The 21,289-nt window shown below is 41.9% G+C and overlaps 1 protein-coding gene across 1 annotated transcript in view; it reads left to right on the forward strand.

The window, feature by feature from the left end:
* The window catches only part of LRRC8D (leucine rich repeat containing 8 VRAC subunit D), a 115,632-nt gene that overhangs the window by 14,709 nt on the left and 79,634 nt on the right, over positions 1-21,289 (forward strand). The window contains exon 2 of the mRNA XM_007468517.1: positions 5,356-5,498. The gene's annotated coding sequence lies outside the window, so the exon portion shown is untranslated. The remainder of the gene's footprint in view (positions 1-5,355; positions 5,499-21,289) is intronic.

Below are 21,289 nucleotides of genomic sequence, written 5' to 3' on the forward strand. Positions count from 1 at the left end.
CTTCATAGAGTTGTCTGGAATAATTGAGTCAATACATGTAAAGTGGCTGGAATTTGTTTAGCTAGGTTTAGTTTAAAAATGGATGAATAATCTTTCAAAAGTTTATAATAACGTTTCTGGGTTTTCCAGGCACTTTGTTTCTCTTTCGTGCTATTTGCCTTAGTCTCTCCACTGCAGGCAAAGGAAAGGAGATGAAGATTAAACTGTCCAGCTTTGCCACCTTAAATTATTTGTAAATTGCTTTTCTTCTTGAAGACTCCATTATAATAGGTAGTTGAGAATTGATATACTCAGTAGACAGTATGATTTATTCCCTATCAACTCTTATATTGCTACCTCCCAGTGTGTAATTGTACAGATATTTGTATATTTGAAAAATCTTTTTAAGAACATTATTTTCTTAGTAATAAATATTATATTTATTGGGCCTGTTAAATCATTTTAAGTTGTTGGGTTTTTAATGTGTTATTTTTAAACGGATGCCCAAAGAGAATTTTTTATTTTATTTTTTTAATAAGGAGGCAGAAATACCCACTACAGACAATGAAGAGACAAAACATGCCTTCCAAAGAAAAATGTCTTATAGGACAGTGTTTAGTCTACGCAATATACATCATGATCAACAGTCAGTAAATAACCCAAGGCTGTTCATGTTAGCAGTCTGTGCCAGGAACAGTTTGAGTACTCTTAACTTACGTACAAGTAATTGCATTTAGTCAAGCCTATACGGTTTCCTGCTAATCTTTCATATTTATGCTCACTGAATCACAGTACATCAGCCATCATGGCTCACTTTACATGTATATTTGCATACTAACTGAAGAATGAGAGGGGAAACTTGGGAAAAATGTATTAAGATTTTGTCCATTGAGACTTCCCTGGTGGTGCAGTGGTTAAGAATCTGCCTGCCAATGCAGGGGACACGGGTTCGAGCCCTGGTCCAGGAAGATCCCACACGCCGTAGAGCAACTGTAAGTCCGTGTGCCACAACTACTGAGCCTGTGCTCTAGAGCCCATGAGCCACAGCTGAGCCGGGGCACCACAACTGCTGAAGTCCACGCGCCCTAGAGCCCGTGCTCTATAACAAGAGAAGCCACGGCAGTGAGAAGCCCACGCACCACAAGGAAGAGTAGCCCCTGCTCACTGCAACTAGAGAAAAGCCCGCGTGCAGCAACAAAGACCCAACGCAGACCAAAAAGAAAAAAAAAAAAGATTTTGTCCATCACAGTTTGATCGACCTGTGGATCTGTCTTATTTATTATTTTATTAAATACTTTTCAGCTGCAACCTAAGATCATGTTTAACCTAATTTATATTGACATATTGCCAAGAATCAGTTGGCCCGTTGGAAAATACATGTTTATAGTTTACTCTTTCAAACAACTTGGGAAGTTGATGGAATCACGTGATATAGATGAGAGAGATTCTTCTGAGTAGAAGATGTGTAGCACAGAATAATAAATCCACAGCCAAAATGCACCTACTCATTTCTTCTCAATTCAGAGGAAGAACAGACCCAGGGTGAATTTTAGCTCCATTACCTAGTGCTTTGAGAAAAACACCTATGAGCTCCACTTCTAGCACAGTGGTAATGAGACCTCCTTGCAAAGGCAGTTCTGAGAATCCAGTGAGGCAGGGCATGTGTGGGTCCTATGTAAATGTTACTAATTCTGCTCAAGACGTGTGTGCTTTGAAGCACTGAGCTGAGGGACATAGCAGCTCACGCCTGTAGCCACCCAGGCCTGTGTTTCTGACGTGTAGCTGGGTCTTCCAAGTAATGCTGCAGGTGTTCTGAGTAGTGCTGTCCTTCTCAACTTGCTTGAAACCAGGAGACTCTTGTGCCTAGGAGGGAGCCTAAACCACCTTGCAGGCAAAGACTTTTTTAAAAAGGTGATTCGCATCCCCTTGCTACATTTTTGCCATGGGAAATGACACTCTGGCTCCTTGAAAATGGCTAATAACCATCCATGGGTAAATGCCAATCAAGCCAGCCAGTTGGCTCTGAAGGCATTTTCCTTGAAAGCCACGGCCCAGGTTTTGCAGAGGCCGGGAGATGAGTGTGAGTGCCAGAGACCTCCTTCACAGAAAAGCCTGTTGCATGTGCTACCCTAGAAGTGAAGACAGAGACAGGGATGCCGCTGTGAAGGTTGCTATTACAGAGAGGCAGTCTCTCAGGTAACCAGATGGCTTGTTGTCATTTTTCTTTTTTTGTTTGCAGAAAATCCAGCTGTAATAATGGCCAAGAATCCTCACACAGAGAAATTGTGTGGCAGACATTTCTAATCACCAACGTAAGGTCTTTCTCTTTTAGGATGAAGAAAGATAAGGAGCATCATTTGGGATATGAGTTTATCATCTCTTCCTCCACACCCATTAGTCCTCAGGAAAGCTATCTTTCGTCACTTAATTTGGAGCCTCTAAAATGGCTTTCACACTGTTGCTGTCTTGGTCCACGGACTGTGGTACTTAGGGAGTGGAGACTTGCAAAATTAACCTCCAGTATTCTTCCAAAATCAGTTTTATTTTTTGTGGAGTCATTTGTGCCTACCTGGGAGCATTTTTTTCTCTTTTTATGAGGTTGTTATTTTAATATTTTTTTCTGCCTAACGGTGGCAAGGAAGAAACACTTTCCATGAAATACAGAAGGGGCAGGAGAATAGCTGAGCTGTGAGAAAGTATGATATGATGCTTTGGTCTTGTGATTGTTAGGATACATACTTGTCAGGAATGGATGCAATCTTAGGATGTTGTATTATCCAAACTATGAACTTTGGGTTCCAGACAGCTTAATTTAAGCATGTTTCCTTTGCTTTGTCTCAAGAATTTCATTTTTCTCTAGAGGTTTTCCTTTTAGGCTCTTGGATTTATGAGTAACAGAAATGAAGGCAGGGATACCAGAAGGTATTTTAAAATAGAATTGTATCCAAAACATGGTAATTATTGACTTTTTTTTTTAAATGAGAGAGAATTGAGAGAAGTTTTGAGTTCAGTGCCCTCCTTCCTCCCTCCCTCCCACCAGGTACTTTGTGGGAAAGCAATGGCAGTGCTTTGGGAAGAAGCATTAGGTTTGTGAAAAGAAATGAAGAGCGGACAGGTCCAGGGTAAGCAAGGGACTGAGAGAAGGAAAATGATGGCAGCAGAGGCAGACCTGGACCCTAAAAGCATGCTAAGATCCCTCAGGAGGTTTTTAGTAACAAGCCCGCATGCCACTGTGCGAACCTGAAGGATGGGAGTGCATCTGCCCCTGCCCAGCCCCTACCGGCACACTTGAACTGTCCTTGCCCTTCACCTGCACGCCCTACAGCTCGAGAGTCTGTGCTGCTGAGTGAGGTGGTGGGGAAGGGCGAGTGAGACATAGATCATCAGGAGACAAGACAAAAGCACTCACTTTCTCCCTCACTCTCCGCTCAAGTATCTGGGGTCTCATTGCCAAGATTCTTAATCACCTTTTAATACATGCTCTGTTTCTTGGCTTGCCAGGAGGCTAATGGCAGCATGCTGCTGACAGGTGAGTGTGAACTAAGTGCCAAAGCAGAAGGAAATGGAAAGTGAGAGAATTTCAAGTTTCCTTAAGAGTGGAGTCCATGTGTGTTTTGTTTTGTGTGGTGTGGTTTTTGTTTGTTTGTTTGCCTTCTTCTTAAAAGGGCCCAGTTGGAAGAGAATTCAAGGAACAAATATTAGTCAGCAGATTAGGTTCTGAACTGGATAGACTTTGTACCTTGGCATATGAGTGGCTATCCTAGAACCTTTTGAACTTTTGCCACCAAGTAATTCTGAAAAGGCTGACAGAGCCAGTGGTAGATAATGGGAAAGAGCACGGTGTCCTCTGCTCAAGTAATCAAGGTACATATTATTCAGGTGGGTAAGGAGCCTAGCTAGTTCAGCAGAGTGATAGCATGGAATTGCAGGCTCATTTGGAGATGAAGGAATGGATCACAGATGGTCGATGGGCTTGATTTTTCTCTGAGAATTCACTATTGTTTTGAGAATAAGCAGAGCTTAGAGGAAAGGGCCCAGATTTTACACTTAGGAAAGAACTCTTATTCAATTCTCCATTTGACCACTTTCTAGCTAAGACATCAGGACAGTTACTTAACTTCTCTGACCCTGCTTCCTCAATTGGGAATATGAGAATAGGACTTTTGCAGACCTGTTGGGAAATATTAAGACTAAAGGGAGATTAAAATGAGATGCTAACGCTTAGCAGGAGCTTAACGTCCATCAGTTTCTTTCAGTCAAAATTTAACTTTATATGTAGAATAATCATCCTTTATATTCTGTTCTCCATGTTGAGTTTTGAAACAGGAATAACTTTTATTTAAGCTATCACCTTGATGATAAAAGGAGCTGTTTATCAGAGACAGTGCTGTAGGTGCCTTGCAACCTGATAGATTTCGTGTGCAAGGGCACGCAGGGTACCAGTGAATCTGTCCACACCTGGAAGCCCAGAAACTGGGCACGGAACGCATAAGCGGACTCCCAGAGCTGGTACACTCTGCCTATGGCAGATTCTTAAACCACCTGTTTACTATCTTTTAAACACTACCCCGAAGTTCACCCAAGTCAGAGGGTGACAAAATGGACAAACACAGAACTTTGGAACTGCTCTGTGATTCATACGCCCAGAGAAATACTTAATTGTTTTCTGGAAGAATGCACTATATGATGATCTTTTGTGTGGAATTGGTTTATGTAAATATTAGGGCACTGTGCCGGTAAGGATCCCAGTAGACAGCTAGCCTAGGAGCCCGGAATACTTTTTTATTTTTTATTTTTTTTGGCAGTTCGTGGCTGCTGCATGAACGCTCTCCCTTTTGAGTCAGCCAGGCGCAAGAGAAGTAATTTCCCATCCAGAAGCTCTTTCGGCAGCTGAGCTGTAGTGGATATACTGGGATGTGGCTGAGTTTAAAATTGTGCGTAAATCCAGCTTCCTCTCCCCTGGAAAGGCTCAGCTTGTCTTTATACCTTCCCCTCCGGCCGATTTTTTTTTTTCCCCCGGGGGCGGAGAGGAGAGGAGGAACACTGAGGCAGGCGGACAGCTTGTAGTTGACTTAGGTCCGCGCGGGGAGGGGGAAACCCAGGCGGGGGCTGGAAACGGAAGGGCTGACAGTGCGCCGCAGGCGAGGCCGCCGGCAGGGGGAGGCCGGGCCGCGGGCAACCACCTCGCGGGCCGCCGGGGTGGCGGGTCGCCCTCCGGGAGAGCGCTGGGTGCCGCGGACCGTGCGAGGCGGGCGGCGGTGGTTATGCAACCCGCAGCCCCCTCGTCCGCCCTCCTCGCCGGCCTGCGTCCCTCCCTCCGCTTGGCCGGCACTCGGATCTCTCTCGGTCTTTCTCTCCCCTGTGTGTTTCAAACAGGAAGTGCAGGGCTGTCTGTAACGTGCCGCCGGGTCCCAGGATGGAAGAGTGAAGTCGCGCCGGTTCCAGCTCGCGGAGCCCGCCGGAAGCCAGTCCCCGGAGAGGAGAGCGCCCTGAGGGAGCAGGGTGGCCGCCTGGTCCAGGTGCGGGGCTGGGTTGCGAGCCCGCGGGCCGGGCGCGGGGCTGTCACTCAGTCACTCGGCGGATCTGCAGCTCCCGCGCTGCAGCTTCACTCGCCGTGCCTTTTCTAGGTTGCGCCCCCCTGGCTGCTTTCTGTCCAGGAGGATCTCTCCAAACTCTGTGGCTCTGCTACCCGGGTGCGTTGGACCCCGGCGATAAGGCGCGTGGCAGCACGCGCCGCGAGACCTGCCCCGCTTCCCCACCCACCCTAGGCAGGAGCTTTCCAGGCTGGGCTGCTTGTGCCCGGGAGGCTTCCCAGTCCTCAGCTGCCCTCTCCACCCTCGCCTGTCCTCCTCCTGCCGCGTGAAGCAGCGGCTCTTTGTTCCTCACTTTGTTCTCCAGGCCAGGGGTTATCTACAGAAATGGGCGGCTTGGGTGTTATTAAGAGGAATGTGAGTGGGAGGGGTGAAGACCTGGGGGAGAAAGAGGATGAGTTGAGGGTGATGTGTAAGGTGGAAAGGGGAGCAAGAGGCTTGGTGTCCGGGCTAAGAAATCTCACCAGCTCTTCAGCCGGTGAAACAGAGGAGTCCAGGCTCTTTGCTTTCCATTTTGGAAGAGCCAGGCTGTCAGGAACTGAGGGAGTTCGTGATGCAGACACACACTGGAAAGGTAGTGACCGGGAATGAGGGGCAGCTAGTTCTGAGATGTTTAGTCTGATGTCTGGCTTGTTAATTCCAGTTGTGGATTCTTAGCCAGCCTCTCTTGCTGAGACAGAGGTACTTTTAAAGGTAGAAGCCTGACATCTTTATTCATTAAATGCCATTTTTCATCAGAGTAAAATTGAGAACGACTTTTCTCAAATTCACTGGGTAGGTTACAGTTTCACATTGCTTGTCTTACTCCATCTCAGAAGTGCATAGGTGGAGAACAAAATGCTAGAGGAAAGGTTGGTTTTATGCGCAGAGTTTTTGCTTCTTCATTTCCCTGGCAGCTCCTCTCTCCGGACTAACAGACGGACTTTTCCCCCAGTGAAAGCCCGGTCTTGTTTCCCCACCTTTATTTGTCTGCCTGGTTGAACTCCAGTCTTGTGGAGGGACACTAAAGGAGGTGTGATGGTTGAGAGGAGGTGAGAGGCAGTTTGATGGGAAGATTGTAGCCTCAAATTAAATGTTTGAATGAAGTTAAAGCCAGTAGTATCTTCTTTCTCTTTCTTTTGGAAGAAGGGATCCGTGCAAATGACTAGAGGGGAGGAAAGTGAGATTCTGCAAAGAAGGGCCTTTTTCTGTAGCAGGGAGGGAAAGTGCAAAATCACAGTACTGTGTGCACTTAGCCCCTTCACCGTATTGGGTGGTCAAGCTTTCTCGGGAAGCAGGGTTGGTTGTAGAATTTAAATTTGTGATGTCCTATGCTGACTATACCACTCTAATGCTGATGTTTTTTGTAGTGAAATATTATTTACTACATAATTTTGCTTTGAGAGGAAAATCTTTTGTAGTTACTCAGCCTGGTACATTTGTACTTTCCCCTCCCTCCCTTTCTTTTTCTTATTAGCAGCATGGAGGTAATTTAAATTATAAGATCCCATTATTCCAGTAGCCTTCAGAACTTTAATCTCTTTTAAAATGCAGGTGCTTTGAGCATTGTGCTATTATCAGTAATTGGCATAATTGTGTTAGCATTAAGTAGCCAAGATACACTATGAGCGCTGAGCAATTAATTTTATCTTTCTCTAGATAGATGTGGACTTCTTAAATTTGAATTTAATTGTGAGAAGTCTGTGTTTATGCTTCTTCTTGCCAAATACATCATGAGATTAAAAGTGAAAACAAGTCATTAAGAGAGACTCTTGAAAGACCTATACAACCATAGTATTTTGCCTCTATTTTTATACCCAGGTATACTCCTGGCCCTCTGATTCATTAATTTACCTGAGGACTTTTCCTCAGCATCTGTCATTCTGTTTCAAGATAAAATAGAACAGCCTTTGTGACCTCCCAAACTTGTCCCCTATTTAGGAACAGGATTTACTCCCACCCTAGTGGAATTTGATACTAATTAAATAATAACCCAGGAATCATCATAAATGGCCTTTAGATCCTCATTGTGCATTTTCTATATCTCCTGTATAATTTATTACTCTCTTTAACAGTCTGAAATAGGATTCATTTATTCTATTTGATGGAGCGAGGAAACTGAGGCTGATAAAATGTGACTTGTCAGTGGTCATACTAGTAAATGGACGTGCTGGGACTTGAACAAGAGTCTTCTGCTTTATAGTGCTTGGCTCTCTTGTAATCTGGAAAGTGGCCGCTTAAGGAAGAGGTGGCAGTGCTGATTCAGATGGTCTTTTGCTTTTCTAAAAGAGAGCTGATAAACACTGACTCGAGATTAACTTCACCTAAATCTCCAGATCTTTTCCCATTCCTCTCTACCCAGAGCTTAGGGAGTTTTATTGTTGTTGTTTTTTCCATGTTTGAAATTTACACTTCCTCTGTGTTAGTGACTAGATTTAGCTGTGTTTGCATCATTGTGATTTGTTTTCTGCTGCCAACATTCTAATGGCATATTTTAATTTACAGATATTTTATGTCAGGTCTTAGTGAACAGTATCTTTTTGAAAGGTCAGATTAGCATATTTTAACTTCTTAGAGTGAAAAAACAACATTTCTGGTTTACCCCTAGGACATAGTTTACATCCCAGAAAAGAAATAATAAATTAAAAAATTAATAAATGATGTATATAGCTCTCTTCATACTCCACTACCCTACATACTGTATGACCACTGTACATAGCCCCCCAGCTTCCCCACCCCAGTTCAGGATTACTTACTGAAAAGCTTATGTTATAAAAGACATGGGCAAATCCATATACACTTTATATATTAAATATTTTTGTAATACTCCCCAGATGGAAATAAGTTTATTTTTCTTATTTTTGCAACATTTAATGTTGAGGCTCTCTTTAGCTAGGATTTTTATGTTACACCGAGAAGAATATAAATTAAAATTTAGAGTATATTTTCAGTGGGATATGCTGGATAAAATATTTATTTTGTCTTCAACAATTGAAGTATCTGTAGTGATCTGTAACTTCCCCTTTGTAGAATTGTGTCAAAGCATCAGGAGAAGGGGGAGAAGGTGGGGGAGAGGGAGGGGGAGGAAAGGGAGATAAACTGAGTGATTTTTTTTTTTTTTTTTTTTGGGAGGGATCATTTTTATCTCATGTTATTATGTATCTAAGAAACCAGACACAATAGGGAAAAGATATGCCAAACAGGAGAACAAACAATAGGGTGCCACAGATTTCTCACTGTTGTGGCCTCTCCCGTTGCGGAGCACAGGCTCCGGACGCGCAGGCTCAGCGGCCATGGCTCACGGGCCCAGCCGCTCCACGGCATGTGGGATCTTCCCGGACCGGGGCACGAACCCGTGTCCCCTGCATCGGCAGGCGGACTCTCAACCACTGCGCCACTAGGGAAACCCCTGAGTGATCTTTTCTTTTATGAGTAAGGAATGGAATGATATATGCATATTTTCTTAATACACAATGCACTGCCACTTCTGTCTGTTTTAAACAGACATTTTAAGACATTCATTCATTTTAATAATGAAAGGGTAGCTAGCTTTGATGTTAAATGCCAAGGAAAAGTTTATGGCCAAGAGAGGACTAGGAATGGAGTTAAATGTGCATTAGGATTTTCATTTTTTCAAAACCCTCTCTCTTTTCCTTCATGTCTATTATAAAATAAAAACTATCTTCAATTGGAAATTGTGAACTTTAAAGCAGTGGTTCTCAACCCTTATAAAAATCAGGAAACTTTTATTTACTACTAAAGGATTTCAAAGATTTTGACTTGTTCAGAGTTTTACTTCTCATTTCTGATAATTGGTAATATTTAGTGACAAAGTCACTCTTTAATATTACTTAACTGGGTATATATTATAAAGAATCACCACAGCATCTTCCTGTATTTGTGAAATAGTAGTAAATGTATGAGTGGGACAGGGGTTCAGTCTACCGGCTTCTGCCAGGATCCTGAAGTCCACAGGTTGGGACTCAGGACTGAAGTAAAACAACTGCTCCAGGCTGCAAATGCAGAAATGGTGATGTACATATTATGTTAGCTGTCAGGTTATAAAGATTCCCAAGTGGAATTTTTTGTCTTTGTTGTACATTAAATAGGTAATGTGTAAAGTCCTGACTTTGTATCTGATCTTGTTTCTGGATTAATTGTTTTCATGGTCAGCTTTGAGGTCCTGTAGTTACTCAGTCACGGATAACTGGAGCTCTTCTAAGAGCATTCTCCCGACATTCTGCCTACAGTGCTTCCTTATGTTTGTCGAGTCAGGACTCTGACACCAGTCCCAGGGTCACCACTGTCATAACTGCCACCATCTGCAGCCTTATATTCATTTCGCAGAAGCTAAAAGAGCCTTCCCAATCTTAACTTCTACAGTTTTAAATAAGTGTATAGAAGGAGAGAGATTATTTACCCTGTTCTGTAGTGGAAAAAGCTGACATATAGGTTCATATTGAATCCGTCTCTGATTTCCATGCCCATTGCTGAGGTTTTGGTGTTCTGTTTAAGGCAGATTAGGCAGGGCACCAAAATCTGTTAGGGTTAGTGCATGATGCTCTTTTTTCTGGTTAAAAAAAAAAATCACTTTCTATTTATTGAATGCTTTATATGGATTATCTGTAATCTTCCTGGTGTTGTGCAGCGTGGGTAATATCCCTCTTTTATAGGTAAAGAAACTGAGGCAAGTGGAGATTGTAGTTTATCCAGGTCACATGGACAAGCTGAGGACTGGCCTCGGATCCAGGTTTGTCAGTCCCCAGGCTAAAACATTTCTGTTATCACATCTGCTTCTTTCTCTGTCCTTAACCTCACCTGTGAAGAGAAACGAGAACATTTTGTTTAGTCTTACCTACCTTTTCAGCAGAGGTTGTTAAAATCATACAGAACATGCCAACTTTAGGAATAGGGACATGAAAGGGTCAACATTTTTATAAGTATTTTTGGCTTCCATGCAGTATGTGTGCTCTTCCCCCCCCCAAGGAACGTATACTTATATTCATGAGTGTATTGAATCTGTTGGTTAAGAGTTTCTTGAGGCAGTATTGTCCACAAGCAATATTGCTGGATCTTAGGACATGGCACACTCATTTTACGAGGCACTGCACAGATTGTTGTCAGTTTTATATCTCCACCAATTCTACACGATGATTTCTTTATTTATTAACAAATTTCCTGATTTTTGCTATCCATTAGATGTTCATTGTGGCTCATGGTTGAATTTTGCCTTGTTTTGATTTATAAGTGAGGTTGAGCGTCTCTTCACATACTTAATTTCCCATTTCTGTGAATTGGGTCTCTTCCCCTTTTCTTGTAAAAAGTTCCTTGAAAGAATTCTTGTGGAGTTCCTTGTATATTCTAGAAGTTAATGCCTTGTTAGCTGTGGATATGGTGGATACTTTCTCCCAGTATGTCACTTGTCTGATAAGATTGTGTGTGGTGCCTTTCAGTAACAACAACAACAAAATCTTTAATTTTAATGTAGTTGAACCCACCAGTTTTTAACATTATTGTGGTCTGTGCATTTTGAGTCATTTAAGAAACGCTTCCCTGTTCTAGGCTCATATTATAGTCTCTCTTCACTTTCTTAGCTTTATAGGTTTACTCTTGGGTTTTTAAACGATTCGAAGTTTAAGATATGAGGTGTAAATTCATTTTTATTTTTTAAGAACTGTTCATCTTGTGAGCCAGTTTCTTCAACACTATTTACCAAATAATCCACTCTTTCTCCACAGATTTTTGGTGCCACCTCTAGCATATAAGTGTACATTTATACAGATCTCCTTCTGAGATCTCTGTTTTGTTCAGATGGCTTGTTTGTGTGTTCCGGGGTCGTTGATTCACTTTTTTAAATTACTAGGGCTTTGAAATATGCCTTATCTTACCCGTACACTTACGTGACTTGATCTTATTATCATGATTTATCATGATATAAATTTAAAAGCTCAAAACTATTTGAGATTATTTTGGGTGGCTGTCTTGCCCTTATTTGTACGTGCTAGCCCTTTACATCTGCAAATGTATTTTCGAGAAATGTGTTTACTCCTTCAGGAATATTATTTATTTAGTAGCATAATTTAACATAACCCTAACATTCCTGACATTACACTTTCTTCTCGATTTTATTATTATTTCTTTTTTTTAGCAATCACGGCTCCCTTTCATGCTTGGTCATCTATGTAGGGCAGTGGGTGTTTCACTTCAAAGTCCTCTCTTCTTCAGTGATCTGCGCGTGCTCATAGAGCTGGGATATGCATTCCTGATAACGGCTTTTGAATGAATGTTTTATGAGGTGTGATGCCGTAATATATGGCCGAATACTCTTGAAAGCCTGTTAATTATAGATGTTTGTTTATTATTGGGAAAACACTGCCAGTTTCAGCTCGGGTTTTCTCCAAGTTTTACTTTGCTTCACTCTGTTCCCAGCTCGGGGGGTATCATTCTCTCTCCAGTCTCCATTGTATGTCACACCAAATGCTAGGTTGCTTCATTTGATAAGCAGGCATTTACATGTCTTTTTTGTCTGCCGTTCTTAAGGTGCTCTATGGATATAGTAGAGGGACGCAGTCCACCTACTGAAAGGTACTAAGCTTGCATAAAGTCTGATAAAATGATAATTTCGAATGTTCTAGAGTCCAAAACCTGCTTATAAGACCAATGTCCTTGGGCTGTTGGAATTGTTCTCCTATTGTGCTTGAAATAGGAGCTATTCACCTGCGTTTAATGACAACAGCCCCAGCCTCTGACCTGACCGACCTCACATCCTCAGGAGAGGACTTCGTCAGTGTGGACATTTTCCATTTCTCATTCAGGTTCCTCTGTGACCATCTCACCAGCTGTCAGGTCCACCTGTCTTACCAGCTCCTCTCCTTCAATTATTCTAATGTAATTGACAGCTGTACTACTTAATTCATTCAACAGACATTTGCTGAACTATTAAATCTTAGTTCCCTTATCTCTCCTCCTCCTATCTGCTGTACACCAGTCATTGTGCTAAATTCTGAAGATACAATGTGAGTATGACACAGTGCCTGACCTTAGAAGATAGACACACAAATCATTAACTGGAACTTAGAATGTGGAACACTTTACAGCAATACCTTGTAATAAATAATAATAGAGAGTGGGGCACAAAGGAGGGAGTGCTTTGTTCTTTCTTGTTTGTGAGGAAAGAATTCATGCCGGAGGTGATTTTAGTGCTAAATATTGGAGGGATAGGATTATTTATCAGGCTGAACAGGAAAAAAAAAAAAAAAAAAAGGGAAGAAGAAACAGGCCAGGTTCAGAGCCCGGTAAGGAACACCAAGTATGTGGGACCGGAGCAGAGGGGTCGTGGTGCAGAGGCGAGGAGAGCAGGAGGTGCATCTTGGTTCAGATTCTCGGTCCAGTCCTGGCTAGGGTCGTACATTGCTATTTCTGGAAGTGTCGACTTTTTCCTGGCAGCGTTGCGGAATCATCAAAGGTGAAATAAATGCTTAAGTCACTGTCTTAAGGTATGTGAAAAGAAAGCAGGGAGAAGCCCAGTGGCTGTTGAAATAATCCAGGTAGACATAACGAGGGCCAGACCTAAGGTGACGATGGCGGGAAAGGAGAGGAGAGGATGGATTTGAGACTCACTTAGGAGAAAGAATTGTTCGCTGATTTGGTGGAAAGTGGGAGGGCAGTAAGAGGGGAGAAGGAGAAAGGTGACTCTTGTTGTTTCTCGTTGGGAAGATTCACTGTCTGAGGGTGTCATTCATCGGGATGGAAAACAGCAGGGGAGCAAGCTTGGAGAGACAAGAGTGAGTTCAGTTTGAAGTGAAGTTGGGGTGCCTGTGGGCGCTCAGCTGATCTTGAGAGACCCAGACCCCGGGAGAGAAGTCAGGGTTGGAGACGTGTATTGTGGAGGGACTGGAACTGGTGGTTCCAGCCATGCAGATAGTTGAAATTCCCAGGGATGGCCCAAGGACCGACGACAACAGACAGAAGGGGAGAGAGAAAGAGGACCAGGGAAATCCACAAATACAGATGATAACATTAAGCGCCAGGGTTTTGGGTGTTGTTTCCGTATGTTATGTCAGAGAATTTTTACAGTACCCCCGAAATAATTATTGTTATTGTCCTTTACAGATCAACTATCTAAAGCTCAGGTAAGCAACTTGCCAAATCGCCCAGGTGTTACATAGGGAAAACTGTCAGGTGTGTGCAAGGCCACAGGAAGTTCAGGTAAAGATTAAAAATGGGAGATGAATTTGGTGATTAGGTATTTAGTTGGTAGAGAGTTCTGAAGTCTAAATCTAGGTTGTCATGGGTGAACAAAATAGGAGTTGAGAAACAGGGGCACTGAGTGGAGTGTGTGTGTGTGTGTGTGTGTGTACACATTTGTCCATGGAGGAATATTTTTTGTGTATCGTGGTAACTAGAGCTTATATTTTAGTTGAGAGTAGTGGAGAGGAAGTGACTGAAGGTAAGAAGAGAGAATAACTAAGGGAGTAAGGTTCCAGAAAAGATAGGGTGGCCAGGGTCTGGAGTGCAGGCTTGTCTCGGGAGGGAATAGGGACGTTCATTCCTTTGAGACAGCAGAGGAGGAGGGAAAGACACGAGTGACTGTGGATGAGTACGCAAGTGGAGGCTGCAAGGAAGTTGAGAAGGTTCCTTCCTGAAGGCTTGGGTTTTCTCCATGAGGTGGGAGCAAATGAAATCTGCTGAGAGCGCGGGGACCTTGAGAAGACAGCCGAAAGTGAGTTCACAGTTAACTTGGGTAAAGGAGCTCACTGATTTAGGACAAGTAATACTCCTGTATCATTCAGGGCCCAGCTGGGCTTTTGTCAGTGAGGATTAGATGCTGGTGGTGGTGTTTTGCTTGTTTGTTTGTTTCTCTGGTTGATAGAGGAAGATGAATACCATGAATGACCTTTTTTTGTTTTTTTACATCTTTATTGGAGTATAATTGCTTTACAATGGTGTGTTAGTTTCTGCTTTATAACAAAGTGAATCACTTATACATATACATATGTTCCCATATCTCTTCCCTCTTGCGACTCCCTCCCTCCCACCCTCCCTATCCCACCCCTCTAGGTGGTCACAAAGCACCGAGCTGATCTCCCTGTGCTGTGCGGCTGCTTCCCACCAGCTATCTATTTTACATTTGGTAGTGTATATATGTCCATGCCACTCTCTCACTTTGTCACAGCTTACCCTTCCCCCTCCCCATATCCTCAAGTCCATTCTCTAGTAGGTCTGTGTCTTTATTCCCGTCTTACCCCTAGGTTCTTCATGACATTTTTTTCCCCTTAAATTCCATATATATGTGTTAGCATACGGTATTTGTCTTTCTCTTTCTGACGTACTTCACTCTGTATGACAGACTCTAGGTCCATCCACCTCATTACAAATAGCTCAGTTTCATTTCTTTTTATGGCTGAGTAATATTCCAGTGTATATATGTGCCACATCTTCTTGATCCATTCATCCGATGATGGACACTTAGGTTGTTTCCATCTCCGGGCTATTGTAAATAGAGCTGCAGTGAACATTTCGGTACATGACTCTTTTTGAATTTTGGTTTCCTCAGGGTATATGCCCAGTAGTGGGATTGCTGGGTCATATGGTAGTTCTATTTGTAGATTTTTAAGGAACCTCCATACTGTTCTCCATAGTGGCTGAACCAATTCACATTCCCACCAGCAGTGCAAGAGGGTTCGCTTTTCTCCACACCCTCTCCAGCATTTATTGTTTCTAGATTTTTTGATGATGGCCATTCTGACTTGTGTGAGATGATATCTCATTGTACTTCTGATTTGCATTTCTCTAATGATTAATGATGTTGAGCATTCTTTCATGTGTTTGTTGGCAGTCTGTATATCTTCTTTGGAGAAATGTCTACCTAGGTCTTCTGCCCATTTTTGGATTGGGTTGTTTGTTTTTTTGTTATTGAGCTGCGTGAGCTGCCTATAAATTTTGGAAATTAATCCTTTGTCAGTTGCTTCATTTGCAAATATTTTCTCCCATTCTGAGGGTTGTCTTTTGGTCTTGTTTATTGTTTCCTTTGCTGTGCAAAAGCTTTGAAGTTTCATTAGGTCCCATTTACTTATTTTTGATTTTATTTCCATTTCTCTAGGAGGTGGGTCAAAGAAGATCTTGCTGTGATTTATGTCATAGAGTGTTCTCCCTATGTTTTCCTCTAAGAGTTTGATAGTTTCTGGCCTTACATTTAATATTAGTTTCTTATATGAACATATATTTTTCAGCACATTTAGAAATGTTTAATCAAATTTACTTTTACATGTACCTGTCCAGTTTTCCCAGCACCACTTATTGAAGAGGCTGTCCTTTCTCCACTGTACATTCCTGCCTCCTTTATCAAAGATAAGGTGACCATATGTGCGTGGGTTTATCTCTGGGCTTTCTATCCTGTTCCATTGATCTATCTTTCTGTTTTTGTGCCAGTACCATACTGTCTTGATTACTGTAGCTTTGTAGTATAGTCTGAAGTCAGGGAGCCTGATTCCTCCAGCTCCATTTTTTGTTCTCAAGATTGCTTTGGCTATTCGGGGTCTTTTGTGTTTCCATACAAATTGTGAAATTTTTTGTTCTAGTTCTGTGAAAAATGCCAGTGGTAGTTTGATAGGGATTGCATTGAATCTATAGATTGCTTTGGGAAGTAGAGTCATTTTCACATTGTTGATTCTTCCAATCCAAGAACGTGGTATATCTCTCCATCTATTTGTATCACCTTTAATTTCTTTCATCAGTGTCTTATAATTTTCTGCATACAGGTCTTTTGTCTCCTTAGGTAGGTTTATTCCTAGATATTTTATTCTTTTTGTTGCAGTGGTAAATGGGAGTGTTTTCTTGATTTCACTTTCAGATTTTTCATCATTAGTGTATAGGAATGCCAGAGATTTCTGTGCATTAATTTTGTATCCTGCTACTTTACCAAATTCATTGATTAGCTCTAGTAGTTTTCTGGTAGCATCTTTAGGATTCTCTGTGTATAGTATCATGTCGTCTGCAAACAGTGACAGCTTTACTTCTTGTTTCCCGATTTGGATTCCTTTTATTTCCTTTTCTTCTCTGATTGCTGTGGCTAAAACTTCCAAAAGTATGTTGAATAAGAGTGGTGAGAGTGGGCAACCTTGTCTTTTTCCTGATCTTAGTGGAAATGCTTTCACTTTTTCACCATTGAGGATGATGTTGGCTGTGGGTTTGTCACATATGGCCTTTATTATGTTGAGGAAAGTTCCCTCTGTGCCTACTTTCTGCAGGGTTTTTTTCATAAATGGGTGTTGAATTTTGTCGAAAGCTTTCTCTGCATCTATTGAGATGATCATATGGTTCTTCTCCTTCAGTTTGTTAATATGCTGTATCGCATTGATTGATTTGCGTATATTGAAGAATCCTCGCATTCCTGGAATAAACCCCACTTGATCATGGTGTATGATCCTCTTAATGTGCTGTTGGATTCTGTTTGCTAGTATTTTGTTGAGGATTTTTGTGTCTATGTTCATCAGTGATATTGGGCTGTCTTTTTCTTTCTTTGTGACATCCTTGTCTGGTTTTGGTATCAGGGTGATGGTGGCCTTGTAGAATGATTTTGGGAGTGTTCCTCCCTCTGCTATATTTTGGAAGAGTTTGGGAGGGATAGGTGTTTGCTCTTCTCTAAATGTTTGACAGAATTCGCCTGTGAAGCCATCTGGTCCTGGGATTTCGTTTGTTGGAAGATTTTTCATCACAGTTTCAATTTCAGTGCTTGTGATTGGTCTGTTCATATTTTCTGTTTCTTCGTGGTTCAGTCTTGCCAGGTTGTGCATTTCTAAGAATTTGTCCATTTCTTCCAGGTTGTCCATTTTATTGGCATAGAGTTGCTTGTAGTAATCTCTCATGATCCTTTGTGTTTCTGCCGTGTCAGCTGTTACTTCTCCTTTTTCATTTCTGATTCTATTGATTTGAGTCTTCTCCCTTTTTTTCTTGATGAGTCTGGCTAATGGTTTATCAATTTTGTTTATCTTCTCAAAGAACCAGTTTTTAGTTTTATTGATTATTGCTATCGTTTCCTTCGTTTCTTTTTCATTTATTTCTTCTGATTTTTATGATTTCTTTCCTTGTGCTAACTTTGGGGTTTTTTTGTTCTTCTTTCTCTAATTGCTTGAGGTGCAGGGTTAGGTTGTTTATTCGAGATGTTTCCTGTTTCTTAAGGTAGGATTGCATTGCTATAAACTTCCCTCTTAGAACTGCTTTTGCTGCATCTCATAGGTTTTGGGTCATCGTGTCTCCATTGTCATTTGTTTCTAGGTATTTTTAAAATTCCTCTTTGATTTCTTCAGTGATCACTTTGTTATTAAGTAGTGTATTGTTTAGCCTCCATGTGTTTGTATTTTTTACAGGTCTTTTCCTGAAATTGATGTCTAGTCTCATAGCATTGTGGTTGGAAAAGATACTTGATACAATTTCAATTTTCTTAAATTTACCAAGGCTTGATTTGTGACCCAAGATATGATCTATCCTGGAGAATGTTCCATGAGCACTTGAGAAAAATGTGTATTCTGTTGTTTTTGGATGGAATGTCCTATAAATATCAAGTCCATCTTGTTTAATGTATCATTTAAAGCTTCTGTTGCCTTATTTATCTTCATTTTGAATGATCTGTCCATTGGTGAAAGTGGGGTGTTAAAGTCCCCTACTGTGAATGTGTTACTGTTGATTTCCCCTTTTATGGCTGTTAGTATTTGCCTTATGTTTTGAGGTGCTCCTATGTTGGGTGCATAAATATTTACAATTGTTATATTTTCTTCTTGGATTGATCCCTTGATCATTATGTAGTGTCCTTCTTTGTCTCTTGTAATAGTCTTTCTTTCAAAGTCTATTTTGTCTGTTATGAGAATTGCTACTCCAGCTTTCTTTTGGTTTCCATTTGCATGGAATATCTTTTTCCATCCCCTTACTTTCAGTTTGTATGTGTCTCTAGGTTGAAGTGGATCTCTTGTAGACATCATATATATGGGTCTTGTTTTTATATCCATTCAGCCAGTCTGTGTCTTTTTGGTGGGAGCATTTAGTCCATTTACATTTAAGGTAATTATCGATATGTATGTTCCTATTCCCATTTTCTAAATTGTTTTGGGTTCGTTATTATAGGACTTTTCCTTCTCTTGTGTTTTTGTCTAGAGAAGTTCCTTTAGCATTTGTTGTAAAGCTGGTTTGGTGGTGCTGAACTCTCTCAGCTTTTGCTTGTCTGTAAAGGTTTTAATTTCTCCATCAAATCTGAATGAGATCCTTGCTGGGTAGAGTATTTTTGGTTGCACGTTTTTCCCCTTCATCACTTTAAATATGCCCTGCCACTCCCTTCTGGCTTGCAGAGTTTCTGCTGAAAGATCAGGTGTTAACCTTATGGGGATTCCCTTGTGTGTTATTTGCTGTTTTTCCCTTGCTGCTTTTAATGTTTTCTTTGTATTTAATTTTTGACAGTTTGATTAATATGTGTCTTGGTGTATTTCTCCTTGGATTTATCCTGTATGGGACTCTCTGGCTTCCTGGACTTGATTAACTATTTCCTTTCCCATATTAGGGAAGTTTTCAACTATAATCTCTTCAAATACTTTCTCAGTCCCTTTCTTTTTCTCTTCTTCTGGAACTCCTATAATTCGAATGTTGGTGCATTTAATGTTGTCCCAGAGGTCTCTGAGACTGTCCTCAGTTCTTTTCATTCTTTTTTCTTTATTCTGCTCTGCAGTAGTTATTTCCACTATTTTATCTTCCAGGTCACTTATCCGTTCTTCTGCCTCAGTTATTCTGCTATTGATCGCATCTAGAGTCTTTTTAATTTCATTTATTGTGTTGTTCATCATTGCTTGTTTCCTCTTCACTTCTTCTAGGTCCTTGTTAAATGTTTCTTGCATTTTGTCCATTCTATTTCCAAGATTGTGCATCATCTTTACTATCAGTGTTTTGAATTCTTTTTCAGGTAGACTGCCTGTTTCCTCTAGATTTGTTAGGTCTGGTGGGTTTTTATCTCTCTCCTTCATCTGCTGTGTGTTTTCCTGTCTTCTCATTTTGCTTATCTTACTGTGTTTGGGGTCTCCTTTTCGCAGACTCCAGGTTCGTAGTTTCTGTTGGTTTTGGTGTCTGTCCCCAGTTGCTAAAGTTGGTTCAGTGGGTTGTGTAGGCTTCCTGGTGGAGGGGACTAGTGCCTGTGTTCTGGTGGATGAGGCTGGGTGTTGTCTTTCTGGTGGACAGGTCCACGTCTGGTGGAGTGTTTTGGGGTGTCTGTGGACTTATTATGATTTTAGGCAGCCTCTCTGCTAATGGGTGTGGTTGTGTTCCTGTCCTGGTAGTTGTTTGGCATAGGGTGTCCAGCACTGTAGCTTGCTGGTCGTTGAGTGAAGCTGGGTGCTGGTGTTGAGGTGGAGATCTCTGGGAGATTTTCGCCGTTTGATGTTATGTGGAGCTGGGAGGTCTCTTGTGCACCAGTGCCCTGAAGTTGGCTCTCCCACCTCAGAGGCACAGCACTGACTCCTGGCTGCAGCACCAAGCGCCTTCCATACACATGGCTCAGAATAAAAGGGAGAAAAAGTAGAAAGAAAGAAAGGAAGGTAGGAAGGCAGGAAGGAAAGAAAGAAAGAAGGTAAAATAAAAGTTACTAAAATAAAAAAAATTATTAAGAAAAAAAATTTTTTTTAACAATGCAAAAAAAAAAAAAACAGGACAGATAGAACCCTAGGACAAATGGTGGAAGCAAAGCTATACAGACAAAATCTCACACAGAAGCATACACATACCTGCTCACAAAAAGAGGAAAAGGGGAAAAAATCATAACTCTTGCTCTCAAAATCCACCTCCTCAATTTGGGATGATTAGTTGTCTATTCATGTATTCCACAGATGCAGGGTTCATCAAGTTGATTGTGGAGCTTTAATCCGCTGCTTCTGAGGCTGCTTGGAGAGATTTCCCTTTCTCCGGTACGATGATTCTGACCCGCCGTCCGCACGACTGTTGTGGCTTTGGCCGCCGGGGCCCCTCCAGAGCCGGCTGCCTCAGTGCGGCCGCCCTCCCCTCGGGCTCCGGGCCGTTCCGTGACAGCAGAGGGAAGAGACCCCGAGCCGGGAGTTCCAGCACTGCCCATGAATGACCTTTTAAACTAAAACACAGCCCTTGTCTGAAATGTTAAGTTTAGATGGTGATTTAAGGAAGCTTCGGGATGTTGGGTCCGGGGCAGGGTGTGGAGGGAAATAAGACAGAGAGAACAAAAATTGAACTTAGGGAACCTGTGTTCTAGTCTTAGTTCTTCCAGTAACAGAGAATGGGTTTAGAGAAGTCAGCTAATCTCTCTGAGCCTCAGTTTCCTCATCTTTCACTGGAGGAAGTTACTCTTCATGTCCCTCAAGTCTCTTGTAACTCTTAGGACTTCCGTGAGACTTGTACATCATTGGACAAAAATGAATGGACCAAAGAATAAGAGTAGTTAGATTCCTGTCATTTATCATTCATGAGTCCTGATAACAGCTCTAACGCCAGTGAGTATTGACAATGTGAGACTAGGACAGCCGTCAGGTGACCGTGTCCAGGTCTCTGCCACTGGGCTGCACCTGGCAATGGGCGAGAGGTAGCAAGTCAGGAAAGGGGGAACAGAGCATGGGGCTATAATGGGAGTTTGGCAAGGGGCAGACAGGGTGGGTTTGCTGTGTGCCGTGGCTCCCTGAGACATCATTTCATAAGGGTGGTCATAGTCTGTGCATTCATCATCTACACTGTTTCTTTCC

This window comes from Lipotes vexillifer, unplaced genomic scaffold (genome assembly GCF_000442215.2).
Source record: "Lipotes vexillifer unplaced genomic scaffold, Lipotes_vexillifer_v1.1 scaffold490, whole genome shotgun sequence".
In the NCBI taxonomy this organism is placed as follows: domain Eukaryota; kingdom Metazoa; phylum Chordata; class Mammalia; order Artiodactyla; family Lipotidae; genus Lipotes; species Lipotes vexillifer.